Raw genomic sequence first — 26,757 nt, forward strand, 5'->3', positions numbered from 1 at the left:
GATTTACTTCTCAGATATAAAAGAAAAGGTTTAAATAATTTTCTAAAGATAATTTACAGAATGCGAATTGCCAATCCCTATTAAAATTATTTTGTTTTTTAAAGAAGAAAATAAGGTTGTGATATATTGCAAAAAAAGAAGAAAAAGAATATATCGAGTGCCGCAACTATAAGATTTCTAGGTATCTCTGAGGGTAAAATTTAAAAACTCATCTAGAAAACCTCACGGTATACATTAAAGACCTATGTGATTTGCGTTATTTATCTATAATATTCTATCCATCGGGTTACATCGGTTACATACATAGATGACACTAAGTCCCTTGACCGCATATATAATATATTAGACGTTCTTCTTAACGACAGATGCATTAGCCCACGACATCGGTGCAGTGCTGTGCCATCACAATGATCTCTAGGATATTGAGTGACAGGGAGGTTAACTATTACACCAACGAAAGGGAGCTGTCAGCCATAGTATGGGCACTATAGATCTAAACATCTTTAGCGACCACCAGCCCTTGACTTTTGTTATATCGGAATCCAATCCGAACGCAAAAATCAAAAGGTGGAAAGCTCGCGTTGACGAGACCAGCGCGAGAATTTTTTAAAAATTTTGTAGCTCTTAGAGTTTTTCAGATTTTTGCATTTTTGGTTTTTCGGACTTTCTAGGCGTTAGAGTGGGCGTGGCTTGATGTGAAAAAACAATTCGCATTGGGAGCATCATAAAAACCTACATGCTTAATCCGAACTTTCTATCTCTTATAGTTACCGAGATATTTGCTTTTCTAGAAAATGCGAAAACCGTCTTTTGAGCATTGTGGGCGTATGGGTGGGTGTGGCCGGATAGTAGTACCACTACAAGATGCGCTGGCATCTAACGATTCTACATACTGAATTTCAACTTTCTAGTTCCTGAGATTTCAGCGATTTTAGTTTTTCGCGATTTGTGGGCGTTAGAGTGGGTGTGGCAGGGTACTGGGCCTCAAGAATCTTCATGGTTAATCTCAATTTTATATCTCTTATAGTTCCTGAGATTTCAGCGTTCACACGGACAGACAGACGGATATGGCTCATTCGTCTTCGCTATTCATCCTGATCAAGAATATATATACTTTATAGGGTCGGAACCGCTTCCTTCTACCTGTTACATACTTTTCAACGAATCTAGTATACCCTTTTACTCTACGAGTAACGGGTATAATAAGCCTAGCCACTTGGCATACGTTTTTATCAACCATTAGCAATATTGATTATATTATTTATCTCTTTTATATCCTGACCGTAACTTCGGTTCATATTACCAAATACTCACATGCCAAATATAACCTCGTCATCGACGGGTCTTAGTGTGGGAAGAATACTCACATATCAGACATTCAGAGAATCTTCCCGAATACAGACGGATAGTGGAGGAAACCAACAACATGGTCGACATTTTCCCTCAATCCTACATGAGAAAACTTCTGATCATTGACATCGTTCATCTTCGTGATATGCTCAACACAGAAGCGCAACTCATCATTTAAAATTCAAATTAACATCAATACAAAAATTCAGAATAAAATTAATGAAATCGAAAAAACGGTCAATCAGATTTTGAATGCATCCAAAAGCACACAAATAAATTCGGGTCACTTATACGAGATGTTCTTAACTCGTAAAAGAGTTATAATCATGGAATTGCAAATCCTAATACTTTCCATAGTTCTCGCTAAAATAAATATTGTTAATCTAAGTATCTTGGACCATGCAGACCTGGAGAATGTTTGGATCGAGGAACCCACATATACCTCTATTAAAGATTTTCTATCCGTAGAGTACGTAAAAGTTTTACCGTTACGTAGCATTTTAAATTTTATCATCACGAGTGACGAATGGATCATTATCATAAATGATAGACCAGCACGTGTGTTTGCGGACAACACACCACCATCCTTAACGACCTTGTGGCCTGACTCACCAGCCTCCCGGCTCCTACGTATCGTGAGTGCAGCGAGGGATCTTACTGCAGCAGGACAATCAATTCATTTGCATACAAGAATCCAGCCCCAAGATGAATTTGAACACAGAATAATATATTCTATTCTATATAATATATAATTCTACAGCCGTGCTTGCAATTCCAAGCTATGCTTACAGCCGTGTCCCCTTGTATTTGGGTTAACAAAGGTTCCCTGGCAAAGCAAACATCAAATAAATAAATTCAAAACATTATAATTATTGACTGCTTCAGTATTTGCATTAGGATATTGGTGTGCGTTGCTTACGGGTGCTGTCTAGAGGTGTAAGCAATTCGATTTAAAAATCAATTTACTCGATTTTTTTGGATCAGCGAAAATCGATTCTTTTTAAGAAATCAATAAATCGACAAGTTTGGTCACATTAAAACGCATTTTCAGGTGATTTGGATTTGACAAATGTATATACTAATGTACATAACATACTATTTAAACTACTTCTGCATTCCAGCGTGTTCGAAGAAGTCGGAGAGGACATTTAGCAGGGCTGGATGAGCTTCCTTAAGGGCAAGATATGTAGACAAGCTTGCCAGCCAGAACTAAAGGCTTCAAAAAAAAACATTGATTTGAAACACTTATTTTTATTGATTTTTTTTTTTTGGCAACAACTGTATATTTTGCGTTTATCTTCCAATGTTTTAAGGATATGCCTTTTTCCTTTTGTTTCAAATTTGTTGTTTCGATTTTAAATCGAGTTAATCGATCTTCTTTAGAATGGATTCAAAAAGTATCGATTCCCGAAAAGTAGAATTGTTTAAAGCTCTAGTCCAGACTGACATCTATCCCCTCCTTCGTTCTCCCTCTTCCCATTACAAGATGAGAGAGCGATCAGCTAATCGCACTTATCCCGCACAATGAAACAAGCAGAAATGTAAACAAAATGTTAATTGTTTTTTCCCTTAGTTAAGTTAAACGCTACCGAGACCACTATGCGCAGTCAGCATGGGAACAATTTTGAAGCATGTTAAATTTATGTTGAATATCAAAGTAATATTTACATGTTCCTTCTGGATCAATCATGATATGCAATCGTTTTATTTTTTTTAATGTCCATCTTTTGGATGGTTTTAAACCCATTTTTACGGTGTTTAGAGATATTTTATATCAACCTGAATATGTATACTTGGAATAACTAACTAAAGAGATTATAAGAATGGAGCAACTAAAGATGATGATGAGCGTCCCGCCTCTCCACTGTAACGCTCAAAACTACAGACTAAAATCGCTGAGACCTAACGAACTAATAGAGCGAGAAAGTTGGCATTAGGCAGTGTAACCATGAGATGAGATGTTGGAGCATCTTAAGGTTGTACCATTATCTGGCCACGCCTACTCATACGCCCACCTTGCTCGAAAAACGATTATCGCTTTTGTAGAATAGTTCCTGAGATTTCAGCGATTTTAGTTTTTCGCGATTTGTGGGCGTTAGAGTGGGTGTGGCAGGATACTGGACCTCAAGAATCTTCATGGTTAATCTCAATTTTCTATCTCTTATAGTTCCTGAGATCTCAGCGTTCACACGGACAGACAGACGGACATGGCTCATTCGTCTTCGCTATTCATCCTGATCAAGAATATATATACTTTATAGGGTTGGAACCGCTTCCTTCTACCTGTTACATACTTTTCAACGAATCTAGTATACCCTTTTACTCTACGAGTAACGGGTATAATAAGCCTAGCCACTTGGCATACGTTTTTATCAACCATTAGCATTATTGATTATATTATTTATCTCTTTTATATCCTGACCGTAACTTCGGTTCATATTACCAAATACTCACATGCCAAATATAACCTCGTCATCGACGGGTCTTAGTGTGGGAAGAATACTCACATATCAGACATTCAGAGAATCTTCCCGAATACAGACGGATAGTGGAGGAAACCAACAACATGGTCGACATTTTCCCTCAATCCTACATGAGAAAACTTCTGATCATTGACATCGTTCATCTCCGTGATATGCTCAACACAGAAGCGCAACTCATCATTTAAAATTCAAATTAACATCAATACAAAAATTCAGAATAAAATTAATGAAATCGAAAAAACGGGCAATCAGATTTTGAATGCATCCAAAAGCACACAAATAAATTCGGGTCACTTATACGAGATGTTCTTAACTCGTAAAAGAGTTATAATCATGGAATTGCAAATCCTAATACTTTCCATAGTTCTCGCTAAAATAAATATTGTTAATCTAAGTATCTTGGACCATGCAGACCTGGAGAATGTTTGGATCGAGGAACCCACACATACCTCTATTAAAGATTTTCTATCCGTAGAGTACGTAAAAGTTTTACCGTTACGTAGCATTTTAAATTTTATCATCACGAGTGACGAATGGATCATTATCATAAATGATAGACCAGCACGTGTGTTTGCGGACAACACACCACCATCCTTAACGACCTTGTGGCCTGACTCACCAGCCTCCCGGCTCCTACGTATCGTGAGTGCAGCGAGGGATCTTACTGCAGCAGGACAATCAATTCATTTGCATACAAGAATCCAGCCCCAAGATGAATTTGAACACAGAATAATATATTCTATTCTCTAAGGTCATTAAAAGAGAGGTTCCCTGGCAAAGCAAACATCAAATAAATAAATTCAAAACATTATAATTATTGACTGCTTCAGTATTTGCATTAGGATATTGGTGTGCGTTGCTTACGGGTGCTGTCTAGAGGTGTAAGCAATTCGATTTAAAAATCAATTTACTCGATTTTTTTGGATCAGCGAAAATCGATTCTTTTTAAGGAAATCAATAAATCGACAAGTTTGGTCACATTAAAACGCATTTTCAGGTGATTTGGATTTGACAAATGTATATACTAATGTACATAACATACTATTTAAACTACTTCTGCATTCCAGCGTGTTCGAAGAAGTCGGAGAGGACATTTAGCAGGGCTGGATGAGCTTCCTTAAGGGCAAGATATGTAGACAAGCTTGCCAGCAAGAACTAAAGGCTTCCAAAAAAAAACATTGATTTTAAACACTTATTTTTATTGATTTTTTTTTTTGGCAACAACTGTATATTTTGCGTTTACCTTCCAATGTTTTAAGGATATGCCTTTTTCCTTTTGTTTCAAATTTGTTGTTTCGATTTTAAATCGAGTTAATCGATCTTCTTTAGAATGGATTCAAAAAGTATCGATTCCCGAAAAGTAGAATTGTTTAAAGCTCTAGTCCAGACTGACATCTATCCCCTCCTTCGTTCTCCCTCTTCCCATTACAAGATGAGAGAGCGATCAGCTAATCGCACTTATCCCGCACAATGAAACAAGCAGAAATGTAAACAAAATGTTAATTGTTTTTTCCCTTAGTTAAGTTAAACGCTACCGAGACCACTATGCGCAGTCAGCATGGGAACAATTTTGAAGCATGTTAAATTTATGTTAAATATCAAAGTAATATTTACATGTTCCTTCTGGATCAATCATGATATGCAATCGTTTTATTGTTTTTAATGTCCATCTTTTGGATGGTTTTAAACCCATTTTTACGGTGTTTAGAGATATTTTATATCAACCTGAGGCGTCCCGCCTCTCCACTGTAACGCTCAAAACTACAGACTAAAATCGCTGAGACCTAACGAACTAATAGAGCGAGAAAGTTGGCATTAGGCAGTGTAACCATGAGATGAGATGTTGGAGCATCTTAAGGTTGTACCATTATCTGGCCACGCCTACTCATACGCCCACCTAGCTCGAAAAACGATTATCGCTTTTGTAGAAACGCTAAGATCTCGGGAGGTATAAGTGATAGAAGGTTATTATTAAGCATGTATTTTTTTTATTTATGTCACCAAAGCGTATTACTTTTTCCGCATCTGGCCACGCCAAAAATAAAAATTCTAAAATCTTGGTATCAATAAAAGCTAGAACTTTAGGAATAGGCTTACGTATTCTAGAGATGCCACCGCAGCTCGAGTTGATTCATCCGACCACGCCCACTCTAACACTCGCAAGCCGCGAAAGAACTTTGACGCCCATAATATTAAAAATTTTGTTTTCGTTTCAAGTGAAAGTGAAGTGAAGAAGTGAGAGTGAAGTCAATGACAAAAGACGTGTTTTTATATCGCTCCGCCTTGTAACTAAGACACACCACAAGAGCAGAATTCTATTTCGAGAAAACCACGATCAGATGTGCATTGGAAATGTCCAATATAAAGTGTTCTAATTGCTAATATAAGCAATAATACAGTTTGTTAAAAATATCTCTCTCGAAAAACCATAATAAGCAAGTCTCGGCAGTAACAACAATCAGCAACGTCAATCAGAAATAACGTTTACTTCTCCATAAGGGCGGAAGAATTAACTGAACCAACAATAACTGCCAAACAGCAAGCGAATACGGCGAGAGCCCGCTCGCTCTCTACCGGCTTAGTATGTGGAAGCAGCACAATGTCCTCATTTAAAACGGTGACTTCTACACTAACGAGTTTCTGTTTCGCCAGCTCTGACTAACAAGTTACCCCCTATCCAACCCAGAAATACAAAAAAAACTGTAGCCACTGTGCCAAACAATGCGCTGACAGGAAACCGATTTTCTATTCTTAGTAACCCTGAAGACCTAAGGCCACCACCAATTTTTGTATGTCAGGCAAACTATGCAAAATTGGTTAAAAAAAAAAAATCGAAGCAGCAGTATTAAAGAAAAGCAGTGTCGACTCCATTAGTTAATAAACGTTGCTTTTTTGACAAAAGCTGGCCGTGCAATAATTTCTGCTGATTATTTTAAAATTGAAAAAGGAAGTAACGGGAATCTTGTAAATGCGGCTCTCGACTATAGCGTTTCTTCTTACTATATTTTTTTAACGTTGAGGGCTTAATATCTAATGCATACATATAGTAAACATTAATGCCTAAGTTAGTTAGTTAATACTACTACCCAGATATGAAAAAATTTTAGATTACAAGACAGGGATGGATAATCAAATTTTTGTAAAGCCGAACAATTTATAACCTTGGATTTCTAGGTATCTCTGAGGGTAAAATTTAAAAACTCATCTAGAAAACCTAACGGTATACATTAAAGACCTATGTGATTTGCATTATTTATCTATAATATTCTATCTATCGGGTTACATCGGTTACATACATAGATGACACTAAGTCCCTTGACCGAATATATAATATATTAGACGTTCTTCTTGACACAAAACATAAATTTCATAGCCATAGTTAATAAATCTGTCATTGTTCTAGGCTTCATCAAACGTTGATCGAAACAGTTTGACGATCCTTAAATTCCATAGACACCACAGTTAATAAATCTATCATTGCTCTAGGAGTTTGACGATCATTATACAACTAGGTTACTGTACACTTCTCATGTGCGAAAAAATTTTCAATTTTACTATTCTCTTTCGAGACAGCAAAATATCAGGTATATATTGTTTGAACTGAGTCTGTATAAAGAAATTTCTTTTGCCTCTTACCACAGCAGAATAACGCTTTATTTACATTCATTCACCATGAATCACATTCTGTAAAACACTGACGGAGACCTCAAGCCCCAAGGAGAATCACGTGGGTAAAGTGGCGAATTGAGAAATCCAGCCAAGAGATCTTTCAGATTACTTATCTGGTCATCACCGACCGCTAAGCACAGGTTCGAGTACCTCATTACATTTAACAAGCCTACGATCTGAAGTCCAAATTAAGGATCTGAAGGCGAAGGTCGCCTTCGACACTGACCTTGAAGGGGAGTTAACTAAGGCCAACCGGCGAATGACCCAAACACAGCCTTTATTCTTATGCATAGCAATAACTCAAACGAGGAGTTGCGTGTCTTAAAAGCCGCCTTTCCCTAAACGAAAGTTGACATTTAAACAATGCAAAAAAGAAATAAAGCAATTCAAAGGAAGAGAATAAAAAATTTCATAAGCAAACTCAGCACTCTTTCAAATCCATATAAGAATGATTTTCTAGTGACCGATCCTAATACGACGGTTCTTTTTGTTAAGTTAAGCAATTTCAAAAAAATTTTCTGACACACATTTTATGACATTAGCCAAGCGATTTACTTCTCAGATATAAAAGAAAAGGTTTAAATAATTTTCTAAAGATAATTTACAGAATGCGAATTGCCAATCCCAATTAAAATTTTTTTGTTTTTTAAAGAAGAAAATAAGGTTGTGATATATTGCAAAAAAGAAGAAAAAGAATATATCGAGTGCCGCGACTATAAGATACGCATTACTGTATAACACAATTTTAAAATATTGCAAGTGGAAACACCTTTAGACGACACCTTCTGTCAGAAAAGATGTTTACTAAAGATGGTGACGTCACTGTCAATAATAGGATTTATAACTTATATTTCTTTAAAAATAGCGAAAAATGTTCCGATTATAAATCTTTCGAAAATCTATAAACTAGTAATTTTATAGAAGGTCAAAAGAGGTCTCACATTTTAATATTATGAACGCCACAAGCTTCCGCGGATTGTAGGCGTGGGCAGATTTTAGTATCACCTTAAGATATGCTGGTATCTAAAGACTATACATACTTAATGCCAACTTTCTATCTCTTATAGTTCCTGAGATCTCAACGATTTTAGTTTTTTAATCTTTTGTGGACGTGACCGAATGAAAATGCCACTCCGAGCTACGTTGGCACCTTAATTATTCTTGATACTAACTTTCTAAAGCTTATAGTTAACGAGATTTTACCGTTTTTGGTTTTCCTTGTTTTGTGGTTAGAGTTTTAGAAAGTACCCTTTGGGGCATCATTAAAAATTACATGCTTAGTCCCAACTTACATTTTAGTTACCGATATATCACCCTTTCTACAAAAACCGACAAGCGTCTTTCGAGCTTGGTAAGCGTATAAGAATCTGTCTGCTTAGTTGCTTCTCAACTATGTATCTCTTATAGTTCCTGAGATCTCAGCGTTCATACGGACAGACGGACATGGCTCAATCGACTTCGTTATTGATCCTGATCATGAATATATATATTATAGGGTCGAAAACGCTTCCTTCTATCTGTTACATACTTTTCAGCGAATCTAATATACCCTTTTACTCAACGAGTAACGGGTGTAAAGTTAAAAAAATTATATATATTAATGACGTCCAAGGAGGCGCATAAAAATGGATAGTTAATAAGATTAGGGCTTAAGGATAGCGTTAAGGAAATTCATAAAGTCTATAGTTATAGGTTTTTTTGTAGTTGTAAGAAGAGACTATTATTATTAGTTAAGAATAAAATATAATCAAGGCGGGCGCGCCTTGGTAACTAGCCTAGGGCTAAATCTAATACATCCGACTCGATCATACCGAGGGAGCACTGCCAGATCCACTGGATCACTGCCGGCACTTTCGTAACAGCCTCACAAGGGCTTTACATTTCTCACGCATCGGACCCCAAGGGCTTCGCGCCATCTCTCGCAACAGTCCACCAGGGGCTTTGCACTTCTCACGCGTCGGACCCAAAGGGCCTCGCGTCATCCCTCGCAAGAGTCCCACAGGGGCTTTGTATCTCTTATGCGTCGGACCCAAAGAGCCTCGCGTCATCTCTCGCAAGAGACCCACAGGGGCTTTGCATCTCTCACGCGTCGGACCCAAAGGGCCTTGCGTCATCTCTCGCAAGAGACCCACAGGGGCTTTGCATTTATCACGCTTCGGACCCTTCGAGCCTCGCGTCATCTCTTACCAGAGACCCACTGGGTTTCTATTCATTCTTTCTCAGACCGAACCCCAGGGTTCCTTTCTCTTTACATTCACACTCGCTCGCGTGATCCCTGATAATCAACTCTGTAACCCTCGATATGCAATAAACAACTCAAGCCTGTTCTATCCTTAACAAAACAACCTGCGTCATACTGTGGGTGGAATCTTCTTTTCAGCAACCACGCCTGACATCAAACTAAATGTTGGAACGAACTGCTAGTATCCGATGAACTGTCCCAGCCATCCTAAAGCAGGACCGTTACATATTAAGTATTTAAATATAACGTTTAAAAACTTTAAACCGACAAGTAATGCTTTTCAGAATCCGAATTCCTGAGATCTCAGCGTTCACACGGACAGACAGACGGACATGGCTCATTCGTCTTCGCTATTCATCCTGATCAAGAATATATATACTTTATAGGGTTGGAACCGCTTCCTTCTACCTGTTACATACTTTTTAACGAATCTAGTATACCCTTTTACTCTACGAGTAACGGGTATAATAAGCCTAGCCACTTGGCATACGTTTTTATCAACCATTAGCATTATTGATTATATTATTTATCTCTTTTATATCCTGACCGTAACTTCGGTTCATATTACCAAATACTCACATGCCAAATATAACCTCGTCATCGACGGGTCTTAGTGTGGGAAGAATACTCACATATCAGACATTCAGAGAATCTTCCCGAATACAGACGGATAGTGGAGGAAACCAACAACATGGTCGACATTTTCCCTCAATCCTACATGAGAAAACTTCTGATCATTGACATCGTTCATCTTCGTGATATGCTCAACACAGAAGCGCAACTCATCATTTAAAATTCAAATTAACATCAATACAAAAATTCAGAATAAAATTAATGAAATCGAAAAACGGTCAATCAGATTTTGAATGCATCCAAAAGCACACAAATAAATTCGGGTCACTTATACGAGATGTTCTTAACTCGTAAAAGAGTTATAATCATGGAATTGCAAATCCTAATACTTTCCATAGTTCTCGCTAAAATAAATATTGTTAATCTAAGTATCTTGGACCATGCAGACCTGGAGAATGTTTGGATCGAGGAACCCACATATACCTCTATTAAAGATTTTCTATCCGTAGAGTACGTAAAAGTTTTACCGTTACGTAGCATTTTAAATTTTATCATCACGAGTGACGAATGGATCATTATCATAAATGATAGACCAGCACGTGTGTTTGCGGACAACACACCACCATCCTTAACGACCTTGTGGCCTGACTCACCAGCCTCCCGGCTCCTACGTATCGTGAGTGCAGCGATGGATCTTACTGCAGCAGCACAATCAATTCATTTGCATACAAGAATCCAGCCCCAAGATGAATTTGAACACAGAATAATATATTCTATTCTATATAATATATAATTCTACAGCCGTGCTTGCAATTCCAAGCTATGCTTACAGCCGAGTCCCCTTGTATTTGGGTTAACAAAAGGTCATTAAAAGAGAGGTTCCCTGGCAAAGCAAACATCAAATAAATAAATTCAAAACATTATAATTATTGACTGCTTCAGTATTTGCATTAGGATATTGGTGTGCGTTGCTTACGGGTGCTGTCTGGAGGTGTAAGCAATTCGATTTAAAAATCAATTTACTCGATTTTTTTGGATCAGCGAAAATCGATTCTTTTCAAGGAAATCAATAAATCGACAAGTTTGGTCACATTAAAACGCATTTTCAGGTGATTTGGATTTGACAAATGTATATACTAATGTACATAACATACTATTTAAACTACTTCTGCATTCCAGCGTGTTCGAAGAAGTCGGAGAGGACATTTAGCAGGGCTGGATGAGCTTCCTTAAGGGCAAGATATGTAGACAAGCTTGCCAGCCAGAACTAAAGGCTTCCAAAAAAAAAACATTGATTTGAAACACTTATTTTTATTGATTTTTTTTTTGGCAACAACTGTATATTTTGCGTTTATCTTCCAATGTTTTAAGGATATGCCTTTTTCCTTTTGTTTCAAATTTGTTGTTTCGATTTTAAATCGAGTTAATCGATCTTCTTTAGAATGGATTCAAAAAGTATCGATTCCCGAAAAGTAGAATTGTTTAAAGCTCTAGTCCAGACTGACATATATCCCCTCCTTCGTTCTCCCTCTTCCCATTACAAGATGAGAGAGCGATCAGCTAATCGCACTTATCCCGCACAATGAAACAAGCAGAAATGTAAACAAAATGTTAATTGTTTTTTCCCTTAGTTAAGTTAAACGCTACCGAGACCACTATGCGCAGTCAGCATGGGAACAATTTTGAAGCATGTTAAATTTATGTTGAATATCAAAGTAATATTTACATGTTCCTTCTGGATCAATCATGATATGCAATCGTTTTATTTTTTTTAATGTCCATCTTTTGGATGGTTTTAAACCCATTTTTACGGTGTTTAGAGATATTTTATATCAACCTGAATATGTATACTTGGAATAACTAACTAAAGAGATTATAAGAATGGAGCAACTAATGATGATGATGAGCGTCCCGCCTCTCCACTGTAACGCTCAAAACTACAGACTAAAATCGCTGAGACCTAACGAACTAATAGAGCGAGAAAGTTGGCATTAGGCAGTGTAACCATGAGATGAGATGTTGGAGCATCTTAAGGTTGTACCATTATCTGGCCGCGCCTACTCATACGCCCACCTAGCTCGAAAAACGATTATCGCTTTTGTAGAATAGTTCCTGAGATTTCAGCGATTTTAGTTTTTCGCGATTTGTGGGCGTTAGAGTGGGTGTGGCAGGATACTGGACCTCAAGAATCTTCATGGTTAATCTCAATTTTCTATCTCTTATAGTTCCTGAGATCTCAGCGTTCACACGGACAGACAGACGGACATGGCTCATTCGTCTTCGCTATTCATCCTGATCAAGAATATATATACTTTATAGGGTTGGAACCGCTTCCTTCTACCTGTTACATACTTTTCAACGAATCTAGTATACCCTTTTACTCTACGAGTAACGGGTATAATAAGCCTAGCCACTTGGCATACGTTTTTATCAACCATTAGCATTATTGATTATATTATTTATCTCTTTTATATCCTGACCGTAACTTCGGTTCATATTACCAAATACTCATGCCAAATATAACCTCGTCATCGACGGGTCTTAGTGTGGGAAGAATACTCACATATCAGACATTCAGAGAATCTTCCCGAATACAGACGGATAGTGGAGGAAACCAACAACATGGTCGACATGTTCCCTCAATCCTACATGAGAAAACTTCTGATCATTGACATCGTTCATCTTCGTGATATGCTCAACACAGAAGCGCAACTCATCATTTAAAATTCAAATTAACATCAATACAAAAATTCAGAATAAAATTAATGAAATCGAAAAAACGGTCAATCAGATTTTGAATGCATCCAAAAGCACACAAATAAATTCGGGTCACTTATACGAGATGTTCTTAACTCGTAAAAGAGTTATAATCATGGAATTGCAAATCCTAATACTTTCCATAGTTCTCGCTAAAATAAATATTGTTAATCTAAGTATCTTGGACCATGCAGACCTGGAGAATGTTTGGATCGAGGAACCCACATATACCTCTATTAAAGATTTTCTATCCGTAGAGTACGTAAAAAGTTTTACCGTTACGTAGCATTTTAAATTTTATCATCACGAGTGACGAATGGATCATTATCATAAATGATAGACCAGCACGTGTGTTTGCGGACAACACACCACCATCCTTAACGACCTTGTGGCCTGACTCACCAGCCTCCCGGCTCCTACGTATCGTGAGTGCAGCGAGGGATCTTACTGCAGCAGGACAATCAATTCATTTGGATACAAGAATCCAGCCCCAAGATGAATTTGAACACAGAATAATATATTCTATTCTATATAATATATAATTCTACAGCCGTGCTTGCAATTCCAAGCTATGCTTACAGCCGTGTCCCCTTGTATTTGGGTTAACAAAGGTTCCCTGGCAAAGCAAACATCAAATAAATAAATTCAAAACATTATAATTATTTACTGCTTCAGTATTTGCATTAGGATATTGGTGTGCGTTGCTTACGGGTGCTGTCTAGAGGTGTAAGCAATTCGATTTAAAAATCAATTTACTCGATTTTTTTGGATCAGCGAAAATCGATTCTTTTTAAGGAAATCAATAAATCGACAAGTTTGGTCACATTAAAACGCATTTTCAGGTGATTTCGATTTGACAAATATATACACTAATGTACATAACATACTATTTAAACTACTTCTGCATTCCAGCGTGTTCGAAGAAGTCGGAGAGGACATTTAGCAGGGCTGGATGAGCTTCCTTAAGGGCAAGATATGTAGACAAGCTTGCCAGCAAGAACTAAAGGCTTCCAAAAAAAAACATTGATTTTAAACACTTATTTTTATTGATTTTTTTTTTGGCAACAACTGTATATTTTGCGTTTACCTTCCAATGTTTTAAGGATATGCCTTTTTCCTTTTGTTTCAAATTTGTTGTTTCGATTTTAAATCGAGTTAATCGATCTTCTTTAGAATGGATTCAAAAAGTATCGATTCCCGAAAAGTAGAATTGTTTAAAGCTCTAGTCCAGACTGACATCTATCCCCTCCTTCGTTCTCCCTCTTCCCATTACAAGATGAGAGAGCGATCAGCTAATCGCACTAATCCCGCACAATGAAACAAGCAGAAATGTAAAGAAAATGTTAATTGTTTTTTCCCTTAGTTAAGTTAAACGCTACCGAGACCACTATGCGCAGTCAGCATGGGAACAATTTTGAAGCATGTTAAATTTATGTTAAATATCAAAGTAATATTTACATGTTCCTTCTGGATCAATCATGATATCAATCGTTTTATTTTTTTAATGTCCATCTTTTGGATGGTTTTAAACCCATTTTTACGGTGTTTAGAGATATTTTATATCAACCTGAATATTATACTTGAATAACTAAATCCGAAGAGCCGGAATCGACCAATGAATTATTAGGAAAAGCGAGCAGCTTAACAACAATTAACGGATTGACGGACTTTTTAGATAACAGTGTTTGTTTAGATAATGATGTTATGAATGGATCCGATGAAATAAATAACGCATTCATAACATCTTGCATCGTATAAACTCTTTCCTAGAGTGGTTAAGTCTTATTCTTAATCTTTACTTCTGGCTTCAAGTGCCTCTTTAGACATTAATCCAATAGGCAGAGCTACATGGTTTGTGACGTCTGTACCATGGATTAGTGTTTTGAACGCGGGTATGTAATACCATAGTATAATTCAACAAACAATACGGCTGTTTCCATAGCATATGAGCGAATCCGAATCGATTTCATGTACACTGGCCTCTGTTTAGGTGTGCGTATCGAGGGGAGTCGGGCTCCGTGCAGGATTACGCCCGGTCATCTGTCGTCGGGGAAACGGACCGTCGTCCGGGTACCGACGCCCCGCTCATCCGGGGACAGGCTACGGCAAGCCGATCCCGTCGACCGAGAATCGTTTGTCCGGCCCCGTCAGCCGTGTGCCGGTGCCCAAACTACGAGGGAGGATATGGGCGGCCGATTCTGTCGACCGGGAATCGGTTGTCTGGCCCCGTCAGCGCCGGTGCCCCAAACTACGAGGCAGTATATGGGCGGCCGATCCCGTCACCCGGGAATCGGTTGTCAGGCCGCGTCAGCCGGGTGCCGGTGCCCTAAACTACGAGGGGGCAAAAGGATGAGAGAGAGAGAGGATTGCGTCATCCGGAGACCGCTTCCGCCCGGTTTCCTAGCGACCGAGACTAGTGGAAATAATCTAGAGCCAAGTGTTCTTGTATTATTCCTGGCGTCTTATTTACATTGTCTTACCTAAATTCTAAACCTGTCCCTACGCTATTCCGTACATCCCGCGCACCGCTGGCCTCCCAAGTTTGGGATTGGCCCTTGGCCGGGCAGCGGGAGTTGCTCGAAGCCCTTCTCTGCTGCCATTTGCGGCAGCGGCCTTTTCGCTGCTTTCGTGCGAACTGTCGTCGTCTTCTTCTCTCTGCAGCTTTACTCCGTCGGGGTCACAGTGTGTGATCGTGTGATCGCTCGTTGTTTGGCTCTGCCGGTTGTGGTTGCGCTGTGAGCGCGATGTGCCCAAGGCGGTGTTGGCTCTACTGGTATGATGTTGCGGGGCGATGATGTGGACGGTATGTTGCGGGGGGATGTTTTGGGCGTGCTGCTTTCGCTACGCCGTAGCTATATATGTAAAAGTGCCCTCCGTGGGTCTTGACTAACGTAAATCTAGGGGACCTCCGTGGGTCTTAACTATTCCTTAAGCTTACCTAAATCCTAACTTTCACACGTGTGATGGTTACCTCACAATATGGATACAGCTTCCGTATCAGAGAGGAAGCACAGATCGAGCAAATTACTTAGCTGATATTCTTGAACGAAAAAAATGTTGCGGCCAGAAATTGCTCGAATAGATATCTTCAAAAGCCATCGGAGGAACACGAATCTTGAAAGATACCACGTTTCTGTCGTAGGAATATTTATATTTAGTGTATTTTCCACCCTTATATCGGGTTTTTGTCTAGCTTGAAGTAGGAATTCATCCCAGTCAAGCATATCCTTCCATAGGACCTGCATAAAAATCTTTAGCTTGGGGATAATAGGGGCTATTAATCCAAGTGGATCGTAGATTCTAGCTATTGCCGAAAGAATCCTGAGCTTGGTTGCGGTCTGGTCTGTCCACAACTCAATGGTCTGTTTCCTAATCGAATTTGGCCATTTCACAGCAGCTTGAAGAATAAACTTGCTCCAATTAGCAAGTCAATGCGCTGACTTTTGTAGAAGAGAGGGTCGGCAAGCTCGAGATTTTCCGGTATTTTCCACTCAGATGGGTTTAGGTCGAACTCATCCGATGCTAGCGACGTCTCGCCGATCCCTGATATGGAGATGGTTAAGCGATGGATTTGGAGTTGCAGTTGATTTGCGAAACGAGAGGTGACGAAGTTGATTCGAGAGGCCGAGTCGAGTAAGGCCCGGCAAGGCACGAATACGCCAGATCTGTTTTGACATAAGCTATTGCGGTGGCAAGCTACACGTTATCGGCATTATTTGACGACGAAGCTACAGGTGGTGGTTTGGTCAAGGCAACAGAAACTAAGGATGAGGTATGTGGCGGCACTTTAGGACCAAGCTGCGGAAGAGTTGCAATGGGATTCGACTGCATATATAGAAGAGTATGATGCTTCTGGTGGCAGTTCCTACAATTACCAGATCTGCACTGCCGTAAGCTGTGTCCCTTCCGTAGTAAACAAAGGTGCATCCTTTTTGCTGCGCTGAGTTGAAGTCAATCCTAGAAGTTCTGGGCATTTCGTCAAATATTGCTCCTTGGACTCATATAATAATATATTTGTGGTGATGACTTATACTAGCTAAATTTCCCACTTGTTTGCTAGGTGTATGTTCTACCATAGAGCATTCCAAATTCTCCATCATGCGGCACCAAAGATTTTTCCCGATTCGGCAGCTCCTTTGCAGGCAACCCCTCCTCCCATCTCCTGGTTTCGATGGTCCAGCTTCGAAGAGATGAGATGGATCAAAACTCCGTCTAGAATTTCCTGCGTAGTTTCCATAGTACTGAGGGCGCGAAAGTGTGAATTTGACTTGACGCTCAATTGCCGCAAACTACTTGACCGAACGTGTGCCTTGAAATTCAACAACAATTTATTAAAGTCTTGCGGTATTTTCGCTAGTTGGCGCTGAAAACGCGTAGTTCTTGTTTTATTCGTCGCATCAGGTCATACTATCCTTTTTGGAAAGCTCATTTCACGCGCTAACACGTGTTTGATTGATTGTCTTTTCTTTCAAGTCGTTCGTGAGTTATAGCGTCGCAATCATGGAGCAAAATAAAGAGAAAATACGTCATATTTTACAGTACTACTACGATAAAAGCAAAAGTGCATCTCAAGCCGCCAATAAAATTTGTGCAGTTTATGGACCCGATACAGTTTCCATTTCCCTCGCACAACGATGGTATCAACGTTTTCGTTCTGGTGTAGAGGTTCTTCTGTGTGTTTGGTGGGATTGGCAGGGAATAATCCACTATGAGCTGCTCCCCTATGGCCAAACGCTCAGTTCGGACTTCCACCGTATAGTCCGGATCTCGCATCAAGTGATTACCACCTGTTTCTGTCCATGGCTAACTCGCTTGGTAGTCTGAGAGTCCCGTAAAATTGGCTCTCCGAGTTTTGTGCCAATAGGGAAGCGAGCTTTTATGAGAGGGGGATTATGAAGTTGGCATCTCGTTGGGAACGCGTCATCGAACAAAACGGCGCATATTTAACATGAATCGCATTATTGTAACCAATTTTATGAACAATTGAAAATTCAATAAAAATATCGCAAGACTTGACAAACTAATATGTGCACACATCATTATCCGAAAATGTAATATGGGAGCGCTTCAATTTTATGAACCGCATTTAATAAACACTGAGGAAATTCAATTACTATATGATGTAAGGGATTTCTTGGAGCATTCTTTTAGTTCTTTTGGAAACCTTTAAAAATAATGTTAAACATCACGATAAATGAAAGCAGTCTATTATGTAAAATAGTTTGATCGTTTGTAACAAATTTTTATACATTAAGAGGAATAAGTGCATCAAAAAGAGGGGATTTTATTCGCAAGCAACGTTTGTCCAATATTAGTTTTAACCATTCGTAGTTTAAGACGAGTAACTCCGAACTTCGTTTGCAAGAAACCACATTGCACTATGCTCCATGGTTCAACTGAAAAACTAGAAAAAGTTAACAATTGCATTACAAAAGAGCAAGCGTTCCTAGCCACAGCTTTGATTAAAGTAAACTCAAAAAAAGGTGGATATGAAAACCTAAGAGCGTTAATAGATAATGGGTCGCAGTGCACCATGATTTCATTCCTTCAAAAAAATAAAATAAAAATAAAATATTAGACGTTGATAGGTCCAAATGGATAAAATCGCGTTGGCAGACCCTAACTTTAATAAACCAAGAAGGGAAGATATTATTATAGGGGAAGATTTGTATCACACATCATTATCCCAAAATTTAATAAAGAAGCGCTTCAACTTTATGAAACGCTTGTAAAAAAACTAAGGGAATTGATGTAATGGATTTCTTGGAACAACGTTTTAGTTCTCATATATCGTCACAAAATGAAGAAAGGAAACCCTTTAAAAGAGGGGTAAATACCAAGTTAAGTAAAAGCTGCCTATTATGTAAAATAGTTGAACATTTTGTAACTAATTTATTCGCAAAAAACTTTTGTGCAATAGGTGTTTTAAGCATTCGTCGTCCACGAGGTGTAACTCCGAAAATGTATGTTCAGTTTTCAAAAACCCCATCACACTATGCTTCACGTCCCAACTGAATAACGGGAAATGGAAGAGAGAGTAAAGAGTGCGTTACAAAAGAGCAAGCTTTTCTAGCCACAGCTTGGATTAAAGTAAATTCAATAAAATGTGGCTAAAACCCAAGAGCGTTAATAGATAGTGGGTCGCAGTGCACACACTTGTACTTCAAAATATAAAGTTAATTTAAACATAAAAATGCGCAATATAAAAAAAGATCTTCTGAACATTGAAGCAACCATTCTTCCAAAACTTATGAAGTCTTGAAAATTTAGAAAGATTTTGGGAGATGGAAAATGTAAACAATGATATTGAGTGAGGCCTTATAACTTAAATTTCTTCATAAGTAGCGAAATAATGTTCCGATATAAAAAATTGGCAAATCAATAGATATTAACAGAAATAAGGTCAAAAGAAGGCATTCATAATAATACTATAGGCGCCACAGTTTTCTGCGGCTTGTGGCATCTCTAAAACACAACTTTCTAGCTCTTATAGTTCCCGATAATTTTGCATTTTTGGTTTTTTGGTTTTCCGGGTTTTCTGGGCGTTAGAGTGGGCGCGGCTTGAGCGAAAAAAACAACTCGCATTGAGAGCATCATAAAAACCTACATGAGATATCAGCTTTTCTAGAAAATGCGAGAACCTCTTTTGAACTTGGTGGGCCAATGGGTGGCCGGATAATAGTACCACCATAAGATGGGCTGGCATCTTAAGATTATGCACACTTAATTGTAACTTTCTAGCTTTAACAGTGCCTGAGATTTCAGCGATTTTAGTTTTCCGTGCTTTGTAGCCGTTAGAGTGGTCGTGACAGGATGCTGAAAAGAGCTTGCTACGCGTAGAGCCCTCAAGAAACTTCGGCTTAATTTCAACTTTGTATCTCTTATACTTCCCGAAATCTTCGCGTTTATACAGACAGACGGACATGGCTCAATCGTCTTCGCTATTGATACTGATAATAATAAGTTTCAACTTAAGAAAATGGATTTTCAATGCCTCAGAAATAGTAGAAAATTACCAGGCTTGTAAATAATACAATTTACCACGTTCCGTATTAAAAATACGTATTTAATCATAAACGACGAAAATTCGTGGATTATTAGGAAAATTGATTCAAAATTTGGAAAATTGAGTAAAGTTGACAGCTCTAGCTCTTAACAGCTCTAGGAGTGATCTCTAGAAATTAATCTGGCCCTTTTTTAAACAGTTAGATTTGAAATTTTGTTTATTTTTTGAAGGTTTTAATGTGTGATTTACGTAAGAATTTATGTAGTTTGTGACATTTATTTAATTTTTATATATATAAATGGATACTGCGGGTGGACACCCAAGGAGGGTTACTAAAAATGAAAAAAAATGTTTCATTTGTAGGTGCTTACAGTAAGACTGGCAAACTTATTACCGTTTATTGCAGATGCGTACAGGAATACAGATTATAAGTCAATCGCACTGCGAGTAGCAGGTAGGTGTCTTAATGATAACAATAAAAATGTTAAAATTATTCGGACTTTCTCATGGGGCTATATTCATGTAGGTACCTGTTCAAGTTACAGATTGATTTGTATCTGTGTAGATTTTTATTAGTACCTGTCATTCAATTTTACTCGTTATGTTGGCTATTTTTATGGTGCCACAGGTTGCGGTTTTTACAGTGTCTAAAACGGAATGTTTTTTATTATATTATATTATTATGATTATTTTGGGTTTTTTGGTATTATATTTTATTGCATGCGAGGTCTCATTCCAAATTTTAAACACAATGCAAATGAGTATTAAAGATACTTTAAAGGTGACATGTGCAAGCAACCAGCTCAAAGTTTAAAAATTGTTGTGAGTATTTAGAATAAAATTTCAAGTTTGGGTGAGTTTTTGTATGACTCTTTTTATAAAAATACGAAACAATACAAAATTAACATTTGTTTTTTTCAAAACAGTTTCTATTTTCATTGCAATTTTAATTTTCATAAAGAAGTTTTTCTTAAAATTCATTTTGTTGTGCTTTTAATTGTGCGATAAAAACAAAAAACAATTTTATTGAATATTTTGAGTACATTTCTTTATAGAACGTCTACTTTGCATTATAAAATTTTAACAGTTTTTCTTTTATTGGAATTCAACTTTTATAAAGATTTCTCAACTACCAACAAAGCGCAGAGACAATCATTGCAAGTGTGTGATGTGACACTACATGAGCTCTATGCAGCCTGGAGCGAGATGGCCAACCTTCTCATTGAAAGCAAGCCGACCGAAGCGAGGCGAGCGAGTTAGTACTCCATAAAAATGATAATTAACATTTTTTAAGAACCCTTAGAGATTTTACGCCACTATAAAATAATTAAGCTTCTATATTCTATATTCTTGATCAGGATCAATAGCGAAGTCGATTGAGCCAGGTCCGTCTGTCCGTCCGTCCGACCGTCCGTCTGTATGTATAAACGCTGAGATCTCAGGAACTATAGCAGATACAAAGTTGAGATTAAGCATGAAGATTCTTGAGGTCCCAGGACATCATCCTTCCACGCTCACTCTAACCCCCAAAAATCACGAAAAACTAAAACCGGTATGTACCAGTATGTATAAACTTTGGATGCCAGCGCATCTTGATACTATTATAAGGCCACACCAACCAAGCTCAAAAGTTAGTTTTCGCATTTTCAAGAAAACCTGATATCTCGGTAACTATAAGCGATAGAAAGGATTAAGCATGTAGGTTTTTATGACGCCCCAAATGCGAATTGTTTTTTTCCATCTAGCCACGCCCAAAACCCGAAAAACCAAAAATTCAAAAAATTCGAGAACTAAAAGAGCTAGAAAGTTAGGCGAAGGAATATGTATTTTAAAGATGCCACTGCAACTGTGGCGTCTATAATAATATTATGAATGCCTTTGCTTGACCTTGCATAACTTATTTCTGCTAAATCAATCGATTTACTAAAGAAAATCGGAACAATATTTCGCTACTTATGAGGAAATTTAGGTTATAAGGCCTCACATGGGCAGTGACGTCACAATCAGTTACTCGACATGCTTTCTCCGACAATAGGTGGCGCTTGGGGAATTTCCACTATCAAAATGAATATTTTGAAATTATGTAAAACAGTAACGGATATCTTATAGTCGCGGCACTCGACTATAGCGTTTCCTCTTGCTTATTATTGCTAACCGAGTGGCTAGGCCAGAATCTAAAAGGAGGCCATCATCATCACCATCATCATATTTAATCGATTGAAATCATTAGAAAGGTGCGGAGGACACCTACAGAATCCTCTCAGCCGACCGACTACCGACTGATGTGGAAATGTCACGCGGAAATATTCATATTAAATTCATATGTATATTTTGGTATTTATTTATATTTTTACTGAAAAATTTAAAAAAATGTTCAATCATGTTTTGAATGCTACGTAGCACACGCTTAAATGATTATTTCCAACAGAAACCCAATTTAGAAGTTATGTATGTACATACACCTATGTACATACATACTCGTACATGTATAAGGAGACAATAATCAAAGGATTATAATGTACGGCCATAAAGTATGTTAAGAACCTCCTTACAAATTGAAAATAAAGTATTTTTATTGATTTACCATTATTTATCATTCTCCATTGTGTGAAAATCATTTCTTGAAAGTCGAAAATTTCTGAAAGCTTCAGCAAATAATTTCTCTGCCTAAGCATTGATTTGTTAATGTTTTAAGCTTATTAATTTAGCATATTCTGTTTAACAGCTGCACATTTAAAACATAAGTTGATAAAAAGGGCCATTGAAATGTGTTTACAGTTTTGACACACAACACTCTACATACAATGTACATATTTATGTACATATATCTATCTTTCATATGATTTATGTATGTATACATTTTTATTTCCGTTACATATTTCTCAAGATATTAAAGAATGAGCTTAAAACTCATAGGTGTACGAATAAATTATGTGCTGACTGTAAATGCGGACCGCTGTCCGAGGCAGCAGAGAACAGTCATCTTTTATGTCCACCGCGAACTTTCAAAGTATAAAAACATACATATGTATATTATATGTAGAGAGTGACTAGTGTAATCGACTTAATAGATTAAAGTTATCAGTAAATAAGCACATTTGTATGTATATATATGTACATATGTATATAGGTGTACATATACACTAAAATGGTATTCATTAAACGGAGTACAGATTTACACATCTATAACTTAAACCAGTACAAATTATGGTTGAACTAATTTTACACAAAAAATAAATTCATTTTCACATGGCAAAAAGAAAATGTTCATTCAGTGTACACAATATGCACATACATACATATATAAAATTAGTTTTAAAGCCTAATTAACTTCATTAGAATAATAAGCGTATTGTTACTTTTATTCACATCATTAAATCATCCACATCATTCACAAATATTTGTATTTATTAATTCGTAGTTTATCTAAACAATGGTCGTTTATTACGATTCAAACACCAAAAGCGCACGCTCCATACAATATTCACACGCTGACTGAAGAAACACTATACATATAACGGGTAAGCTTTAAATAAAAGGTAAATTGAATGAAACTTGATGAGCTTTAAAGCTTACTCTTAAGAGATTAAAATTGTTAAGAAAGAGTGCGCCTTTCAAGGACTAAATTGCAATGATGTAATCACTTATCAATTGGTTTAGCTGCCTCTTTAAAAAGAAATCAAGACAACCATTTTTACTTTTACATTTATACTAGATTCGTAGAAAAGTATGTAACAGGTAGAAGGAAACGTTTTCGACCCTATAAAGTATATATAAGTTAACAAGTTAACATAAACCAGCAAAAGTCAATGGAGCAGCCGCTGACTTTTGTTGTTATTTAGCTTCGGCCGAAACTGCTGATCCAGCTTTTAGCCCGGATGCTCGTGCACAGACGGCAAGCACTACATATTTGCGTGGCCGCTGTGAGTCTTTTGTTAGCTTTAAGTTTCTTTTCAATTCAGTTTATACCAAAGCCGTGAATAAAGAGCACCAGCTCTGATAATATTTAACTCCGGCTACCGCCCTTAAAGATCTTATTATTTCACACTGACTGAGTCTCTAGGCCAACAGGTAAAGAAGGGCAGTCACCCTTCCACCCTTCTTCCTAATTTATCGACGGATGACAACAGCCAACCGGCTACCTTCACGGAGACGGCTGCGAGGGAACCTCTACGGAGTAAAATACTAATTGGCGCCCAGCTCGCGGAAACCCACCCGCATAAATTCGGACCTAAGAGGGAAACTAGGATAGGAAAACCATTTCACAAAAAATGTAAGTGGACTCCTCCGGCTATTTAACTTTTAGTCTGCAAAAATTCCCAGTCTTTTACGTGTCCCAAGTTTTTATCTGCAAATATTTTTTGCGACAAATACGAAAAATATTAATCGCCGTGTTTAAAAAAATAAAAAGTAATAAATAAAAAATACACTGCAAGTATAACGTACTAACCAACAAATAGAAAATCAAACACAATTAGTGGAAATCAGCCTTTTAACTTTGAATTTGATTTATTGTGGTTGTTTTTTTTCTGTGTCTTTTTGTTCGTGCCACGCAGTAATACGAAAAGGCCGCCTGACTTTGTCTTTGTTTTTGCTGCATTCTTTTCTTTTGGGAACTGCTTATGCAAACGTTTAGTTGTAAGAGTGCTCTCAGTCGCTCTCATGAACGACGCCTTCCGTCAGTATAGGAACAAAAAAGTTTTTTCTAGCGACTCCGAGTCCGGGAGCGAAGAGAGCGGTCACAGTCACAGCCTTACAGTAAAACGCAAGCCCCTCTGCCCTTCAGTACAAATGGATCCCGACTAGAGCAGGCCGCACAAAATCAGCAAAGAGAGCTGGAGCTGCGGCAGACGATCGAGCTGCTCGCTGCTCAAGTGGCTGAAGTTAGGGTACAACCGAAGCCAGCCCAAACCTTAGAAATTACAACATATGAAGCTATAGAGATTAATGACAATGTTCGATGTGACGAGCCATTGGATGCCGTCAAGTGCCTGCCAGAATTTTCAGGGACACAAGATTCATACGTTTCATGGAGACAAGCGGCCGTCGCCGCTTATCATATTTTTAGACGATATAATGGTAGCTCACGCCACTACCAGGCAGTTATCATTATCAGAAGCAAGGTCAGGGGCCCTGCCGATGCGGTGATGTCCTCGTTTGGCACAGTGCTGAATTTTGACGCGATAATAAGTCGCCTTGATTTCACGTACAGTGACAAACGACCGATGCACGTCATCGAACAGGAGTTAGGAACTTTAAGGCAAGGGGGCCTAACTCTGCTAAACTATTATGACGAAGTAGAGAAAAAACTCACTTTGTTAACAAATAAGGTGCATATGTCACATGATTCGGGTATGGCAAAAGTTCTGTGTGACAAATTCAGGGAAGACGCTCTGAGAGTATTCATATCAGGACTTAGGCGAAATCTCACAGACGTCCTCTTTGCGGCAAAACCTAAAGATTTGTCGACGGCCCTGCCCCTAGCACAGGAGGTTGGGTCCAACCATGAAAGGTACACCTTCGCGGCAACCTTTGCAAAAAGCCAAGAAGATCGCGAAATAAGCGAAAAAATACAAAATCGGCAACAGGTAAAAAACCATCAGCCGGCGGACTCTCAAATAGATGGCGGCAAAAACCCGCACTTTTCTAGACAGACTAGGGCGCAAATCCATTCCGAGCAGCGCAATAATAACTTCCAAAACAGAAGTTACAGTTCAGAACCTATGGACATTGATCCTTCACTTTCAAAAATAATTCCACCCGTTCAAACGCAAGCCAACCAAAATCGGAGACCTGCCACGTCCGACCGAACCAAAGCAAAGCAACAGCAAAGGGTAAATCACGTCACCCAGGGTGTAGGAAATGAACCAGGGTCATACGCCAGCACAGCTTCCAAGGCGGCGGAGAAAATCGATGATGACATCATCACAGAATATGACTCTGATGTCATTAATTTTTTAGGGGGAAGATCCCTGCTGCCCGTCATCAGACGAAGAGTAGCGGGGGCCGAAATGAGGTTTCTTATCGACACGGGCGCGTCAAAAAATTTCATCCGACCTCACAAAGGGTTGAAAGGCGTTCGCCCTGTAGAATCCCCATTCCCAATACATTCAATCCATGGCACTACCAAAGTTATTAAGAAATGCTTCGTATCAATGTTTAATTTAAAGGCTACGTTCTTTATACTACCCGACTTGTCTTCCATCGAAGGAATAATCGGCCTTGACCTGTTAAAACAGGCATCACTCTGCCTATCTTCCGGTCACCTAAAATGGGGCACCGAGGTAGAGCAGATCGATTTCCACAAGTGCACTGACGTCAATTTCACCAGCGTGGATTTTTCAGATGCACCGCGTTTTTAGAGATGCTAAGGACCCGGAGAAAGGCCTTTGCAGACCCTAACGAGGCTTTACCTTACAACACTTCGGTGGTAGCTACCATCAGAACAGTTAACGAGGAGCCCATATACGCAAAATTGTACCCGTACCCCATGGGAGCAGCGGATTTTGTCAACAACGAAATTCAGGATCTGCTAAGAAATGGAATAATTCAAAAGTCGGCATCCCCCTACAACAACCCAATATGGGTGGTAGACAAAAAAGGGATCGAACGCGGAAACGAAAGCGGAAATAAGAAAATGCGGCTAGTCATCGACTTTCGCAAATTAAATAAAAGGC

The 26,757-nt window shown here is 38.4% G+C and overlaps 1 protein-coding gene across 4 annotated transcripts in view; it reads right to left on the reverse strand.

Moving 5' to 3' along the window:
- The window catches only part of LOC108103325 (calcium/calmodulin-dependent protein kinase kinase 2-like), a 165,448-nt gene extending 141,874 nt beyond the window's left edge, over positions 1–23,574 (reverse strand). Inside the window, exons 1-2 of one of the 4 annotated variants that reach the window (XM_041818439.1) lie at positions 23,440–23,574; positions 22,665–22,805 (exon numbers count right to left, since the gene is read on the reverse strand). The gene's annotated coding sequence lies outside the window, so the exon portion shown is untranslated. The remainder of the gene's footprint in view (positions 1–22,664; positions 22,806–23,439) is intronic. The other 3 variants (XM_041818442.1, XM_041818441.1, XM_041818440.1) reach the window with 3 other exon arrangements.
- Positions 23,575–26,757: the final 3,183 nt, after the last annotated feature.

The sequence above is a fragment of the Drosophila eugracilis genome, unplaced genomic scaffold (genome assembly GCF_018153835.1).
Source record: "Drosophila eugracilis isolate 14026-0451.02 unplaced genomic scaffold, ASM1815383v1 contig_2166, whole genome shotgun sequence".
Classification (NCBI taxonomy): domain Eukaryota; kingdom Metazoa; phylum Arthropoda; class Insecta; order Diptera; family Drosophilidae; genus Drosophila; species Drosophila eugracilis.